This window comes from Stylophora pistillata, chromosome 2 (assembly GCF_964205215.1).
Source record: "Stylophora pistillata chromosome 2, jaStyPist1.2, whole genome shotgun sequence".
NCBI classification, from domain to species: domain Eukaryota; kingdom Metazoa; phylum Cnidaria; class Anthozoa; order Scleractinia; family Pocilloporidae; genus Stylophora; species Stylophora pistillata.
The window spans coordinates 17,680,340-17,687,200 of NC_142520.1; the positions used below are offsets into that span (position 1 = coordinate 17,680,340).

General features: G+C 38.7%; 1 protein-coding gene across 1 annotated transcript in view; it reads right to left on the reverse strand.

Moving 5' to 3' along the window:
• The window catches only part of LOC148737487 (uncharacterized), a 41,262-nt gene that overhangs the window by 23,047 nt on the left and 11,354 nt on the right, over positions 1-6,861 (reverse strand). The gene's annotated exons all lie outside the window — the stretch shown is intronic.

The window sequence follows — 6,861 nt, forward strand, 5'->3', positions numbered from 1 at the left end:
ATTTGTTCAAATTCGGAATTCCAAGCTTATACATGTATTAGCAGTTAGAACCATGTTTAACATCCGGGCATTTGAACGTGATTTTGGCCCAGGAGGGCGGGAACCAATCTTTAAAAGTTAAATTCTCGGGAGGAAGCCATGTCGATGCTTTTCCATGTAAATAATTGGCGTATTATTTTTTTATTGTAGTACAATAGTTTCAGTATCCCTCCGTCTAACGATGTCATCTTTAGTCACCGAAAAAAAACCCTGCAACAGTGTCTTCATTCACTCATAACTGAGTCTAATAATTTTCCACTAAAAATAGTTATCATAGGGGTTTTCAAAGGAGTTGGGGGTGGGTCCTCCTACAGTTGTACAATGGATTTCAAAGTTTTTCAAACACGGTCGGCAATCGATCGAATTGAAGCGTTAGTCGGAAACGACCGGTTACGGCTTCTCTTATTAGTTGGCAGTAATGGGTGCGCTGAAGTGTGGATTTCTCATTATATTTTCGATTTAACTTCCAAACTCGACTTTTCACCCATGTGCTCATGGCCTGCTGACTACTCTGTCGTCAAAAAATTTAATTTTATACTTATGAGACAGACATTCGAATAGAATCACACACTATGCTTCCTACACATACAGTACCAGTCTGATGGAGAATTCGGATATATCAACAAAGTTGAAGTGGTAAATTAGCCACCGTAACGATTACAAAAGCTGACGTTTCGAGCGTTAGCCCATCGTCGGAGCGAGATTGCTTACCGTCTTCAACGTCTTCGGCAAAGAATATTTGACCTACCAGTATAAATGATTGAGTTGTCCTCTTTCGAGTCCACAATAAAAATAAATTTTACTTCAAAACTTTCTGAAAATTTAAATGTGTTCGATCATATGCAAAGAGAAACAAACGCTCTCCTCTAGCTTACGGAAGGTATTATTGTGAACAATTATGCCATGGAAAATGGATGAGAATTCGAAACGAATCTACGGATTTTAGCTTTCGCCTTTAATCCGTGTAGCGTTACAAGATAACGTACAAAGAAAGGAAATCTCAATAACGATCGATTGCATTACAATCAGGATCACAATCACGTAAAACTCTCTCCAAAAAATCTCAAAGCACTTGCAATCTCCTAGAGATTGTCATGTGACACGCAACGTAACGTAAAACCGGAAATGAATTTAAAACGGAAATAAGACGGAAGCCATATGGATAAGAACCAATCTGCCGTCTTTAGCTATGCGAGGTTATTAACTGCTAAAATGTGCTTAGATTCCGGATTTCACTACGGTTTGCCTGATAAGATTGTAGTAGTAGTAGTGAACTTTATTTATGTGTCCTCAAAACCTAGTGCATAGCACTAATTGGGGACACAGGGTAAAAGCTCTAAAAAAAAGAAATCTGGAACCTATTTACAGAATTATTTGCCTAACCTATTAACAGTTAAAATTATTTATCAATGTCCTAGAGTTAAAAATCAACTATTACAGAGCGCACATTTTTTGCATCCATCATTAATCAGGACAGTCATGTCAGTTCTCCTGATTTTGCTCTTAAATCCGTGCAGGCTGTCTTCACTGCGTAACTCTTTTGTAAGTTTCGACCAGAGGAGAGAGCCATAGTATCTTATTGAGTGTTTACCATATTTTACTGTATTAAAACGAGGGATTCTAAAATCTGCATCTCTTAGAGAATATCTTCTATCGCAGTTTACTTCTGACATAAATAGTTCCTGTATTTGACAAGGAAGTAGGTTCTTTTTTGCCTTGAACATAAGGATTGCTATGTCCTGGAGCCTTCTGTTCACCAGTGATAGAGTTTCAGCCAGCTTCAGCAGGCCGTCATAAGAGAGTCATTTATCGTTGAAAACTGCTCTCAAGGCCCTCTCCTGTAGTCTTTCAGCTTTACGTTTGTCTCAGGCTCTGCAGAAATGCCAGATGATACTGCAGTAGGTTAAGTGAGGTAAAATGGCGGCTTTATAAAGTTGTAGTTTAGCGTAAGTGGGTATTAGTTTTCTTAGACGACTTAAAACTCCTATCTGTTGACTTGCCTTTTTACAGACTAAGGTAATATGCTCACTAAAATTTAGTTCAGAGTCCAGGAGTACCCCCAACAGTTTGATAGATTTAGATTGTTCAATGTCAGTCCCATCTATATGCAGGTTTATACTATTTTTGGCCTCAGTTCCAGAACCCATAAGCATGGATTGATATTTCTAAACATTCACTTGTAGCAGGTTTTCTCTGTACCATTTAGTAGTTTTGCTACCTTCACTCAGCAGTTTCTCTTCAACAATACTAGCAGACGAGCCTGATGCAAAAATTTGATGATCGTTTGCATACATGGAGATTCCCGCCTCAGTTATATAGGTGAGATCATTTTGAAATGAGTTCCACAAGAGAGGACCAAGGGAGGACCCTTGAGGACAACCTCTTATTGTATCTTTCCACTGACTCGTCACAGGACCCAACTTGACCCGGTTCCGTCTGTGAGAGAAATACGTACGCAGAAGGTTGAGGGCTGATCCTGAAACCCTGCATGACTCCATTTTCTTAATGAGCAGTGGTGGACTAACAGAGTCAAATACCTTACTCACGTCAGAGGATAGTATTCCTACAACTTTTCTACTATCTAGATCCATCTTCCATTTCTCAACTAGTCTCAGTAATGTGGTTTCACATCCATTGTTCTTTCGATAGGCTGTCAGGCTATTTCTAAGTTTAGGATCCATATACTATGTAAACTGCTTTCCCAATAGTTTCTCAAACAGCTTATCGAGGGTGGGTAAAACTGTAATTGGTCGATAATTCTTCACTTCTTCTCTGTTGTTACTCTTGTAGACAGGTACCCATATCCCTCTCTTCCAGTCAGATAACCATGTCCCGTGTTCAATGCTAGTATTGAGAGTCCTGGTTAGTGAAGGAGCCAATTCCTCACCTACTAATTTTAAAATTTTGGTTGCAAACCTTCATATCCAATTGCTTTGCGAGTATTAAGATTTTCAAGGGCGTCCTTCCCTTCATAATGATTTAGAGGTCTGAAACAAAAGGAATCATTTGATTCTGCCATATGTGAAGAAATGAGATGTAGACTGCTATGCTTAATAAAATTCCCCTCAGTTAAATCATCTACCTGTTCACCTCCTATTCCTTTGGCCATGGATGAGAAGTACTCAGAAAGATACTCTGCCACCACTAGCCTATCTTTTTCCAATGTACCATTAATAGATAAATGTATTTCTCTCTTTCTGCTGTCCTCTTTGTCCTTTCTATCCAAGAATGGTTTGAAGGTTTGAAAAAAACTCTTAGGATTATTCTTCAGATCATGTGATACTTCCTCCCAGTACTGCTTTATGGCTATTCACCTTTGTCGTGTAGCCTCATTCCTCCATTTTCTCTTGAGCTCCAAGTTTTCTGGTGTTTTGTTTTGGTTGAACCTTTTCGCAAACTTACGTTTAGTCCTTATAGCAGATTTCCATGCTGGGGTCATATAGGGAAAAACTTTTGCCCTGACTTTCATTTTCTTCACAGGCAAATACTCGGACAAAATAGTTCTCAGAAGTTTTATCCAATAATCATAACAATCCTCAACACAATCAAATATTTCTCTCATATGCCAGGGTGCTATACTAAGGGTCCCTTTCAGTTTATCTGAGTCAAGGTTCTTAAAATCGGAGAAAGTAATCACTTTGCTTTGATGGTACTTGATCCTTTTTGTCAGAATTCCATACACCAGCAAATGGTCGCTAATTCCAGGATCATGGACACCACATTCTTTAAAAAGATCAGGTCTGTTTGTCAATATTACATCCAGTAAAGATTCTGTTGTAGCAGTAATTCTAGTTGGCTTAGTAATCAGACATTTTAGACCATGAACATCTTCGAGGTCGCGCATAATTTTTCCCTCTTTTTTATCTGGTCTGAGTCTATTTAGGATCAGATATCCAGTGTTTACTATGAACTGCTTTTGCAGTGACAGCCAAGAGACAACCTCGTTCAGCTCGTCCTCCAGTCTAATGTAGTAACTGATCCCTGAGGCTCTCGGTGGCCTGTAAAGGCCAAGCACAGCTACTTCGTGTCTTCCAAAGGTTGATTTAATGGCTAGGGCTTCAATTGTACTGTAGGTTCTAGGTAACTTTAGCTGCTTAGAAGGTAACGATGAGTCAATGTAAGCCAAGACACCACCTCCTCCTTTCTTGCAGTCTTTTCTATACATATTGTAACCTTCCACTGAGAATTGGCTATTATGGTACGATTTATCAATCTTTGTTTCAGTTAAAAAAAAAAATAAAATAAAATAAACTTGAGCTTTGAGGTCCCTCATTAGCATCACTATTTCTTCCGACTTGTTTTGCTGGCTATTAACGTTCTGATGGAACATAAAAATTGTGCGGTCGCATACCGTAGATTTTACTACTTTAGTCCTTTGACATATCGAGCATAAGCCGCCATCTCCTGTTGGACCCGGGTTTGTTTCAATATCTCCACTTAAAAGTAGGTATTTCGGTTGCAAGGTTGCCACAGAATTCGGATAGATCCTTATTCTTGTATGCAAGTATTTCTTTCTCCGTTTAAGTTTGAGCAATGCAATTCCAACTGATGGCGGACTGCGAATCGGTGAGGAATAATCAGTCTTTCTATAAATTTACCTTGAAGGGAAGATTCATTTCCGGATCTCCTGAGTGCTGGTTTCCTTATAACCTCATTTCTGCTTGTGCCACAAGTTAAAATAAGTAGGAAAACGATAAAAAAGCGTATAAACAATGAGCTTTGTGATAAATGTCCATCCGCCATTACGACCGCCATTACGACCATTATGTCGTGAAGTAATTGACGATGTTACGATTTGCACAAAGTTCAGCCGAGACTGTTTTTTTCCGTACGGAAATGAAAAGCAGCAAACTTGTTTATATACTTGAAAACAACACAATTTCCACCTATCATGAACGCAACATGCACTGATTCTGAGTTATACCGCATGGGAAAAATGATAATTGAAAGTTTACTGGAATATATCGGTGAGATATTCAAATATTGGTGATTTAAACCGTTCCAATAGCTCCAAATTAAATGAAATGGTCCCGATTTAGGTCACATCTCAATCCTTCCTATACAAATTTATGAAATTTATACGAGCTTGCTTTCTTTTGCATTTTTTATGAACAAAGTTCATTTGCCAATCCTAGAGGCACTGATTTTCGCCATTTTAAGGCTACCGACACCCGTTTCAGTTTTCGTGAATGATCTAGAGATAAGCAAGTCTAAGTTTCTACGTTCACTTCACGGTATCTCTGCAAAATATGAGGTTTTCAATTTTCGACCATGTGCCATATTTCTCGTTTTACTCTCGGTCAATTCAAACATTCACTCTTCAGCTATCAAAATGTCAAACCATCAAAGTTCACAATCTGCAATAGTTCACAAACTGAAACAGTTCGGAAGGTCTATGAGTGAACGGCAGCCGAATTCACGAGCACACGAGGATTGCTCGGGACTGCCACTGTAGCGCCATGAAACTCATCTAGAGACTGATGTGGTCTCCACTCATACATTGTAACAGTCGACAGGATATCTGAGCAAGTTCTTATTGCATTTCACTCTAAGGGCGGATGATGTAATTCCTGAGACTTGCCACACTGCGATGACCACAGATCACCGTGATAAACTAGGCGCCATGGACCTCAGCATGATCGAAGTCGCTCTGAGACCGTCATGATTTGCATGAATTTAAACATCTCTGCCGGTCTCTTTCGATTTTTCATCATTCCAGTTTTGTTCTGTTTTGTTTTGTAAACACGAAGCTATATATACTATACGGGTGTTAGCTGTGTTTGACTTTTGGTACTGTTCGTCTTTCAGCTAACGATCGAACTGAGCGTGAGGACCTTTAAAGCTCGAGCTGTCTATTCCGTTTCCTCTTTGAGGAATTTTCGTCTCCGCTCATGTTATAATTATGTAAATAACGGCGCTTGGCATGTTTATAATCTTTACTTGGTTCTTCTGTTGTTACTTGGCGGCTCGCTTGTTCCAAAATTTCATTTAACGATAAAAAAAACAAAGGGAAGAGATAGTACAATTTGGCAGATGACATGACAGCTCTAGCTCTACTCCGTGTTTTAAACACAGATAGAGCACGCTATTTCAAACAATGAGAGCATGCGTTATATCTGAGCCTAATCATAAATCAGATATACTGAACTTAGTAAGCTAATAAATACTGCAGTATGCTACTGGGCCATTGTTGCATTTCCTGAATGTAATTTAGAATTTAGAATTTAGAGTTTAGAATGTAGAATTTGGAATTTGGAATTTAGAATATAGAATTTAGAATTTAGAATTTAGAGTTTAGAATTTAGAATCTAGAATTTAGAATTTAGAATTTAGAATTTAGAACTTAGAACTTAAAACTTACAGCTTAGAGCTTAGAGCTTAGAACTTAGAACATAGAACTTAGAAAATAGAGCTTAGACCTTAGAACTTAGAACTTAGAACTTAGAACTTAGAACTTAGAACCTAGAACTTAGAACCTAGAACCTAGAACCTAGAACCTAGAGCCTAGAACCTAGAACCTAGAACCTAGAACCTAGAGCTTAGAACCTAGTATTTAGAATTTAGAATTTAGAATCTAATTCATTCCCCACCGGAATGACAGGAGAAAGGAACAGAACTTTCCTCCCAATTGACACCTAACCCCTTTGTAACCACCATCTCACCCCGGGGAGGACATCCATCACACAGTAAACTCGTACGTGGGAAATTAACGTCTCCTACTCCCAACCCTGCAGGAGACGAGACCTCCATTTATTCGTCCCTATCCGAGAAGACTAGAATATCTAACCATTTCTTGATGTTGTAGAAAGGTAGCTTATTCTT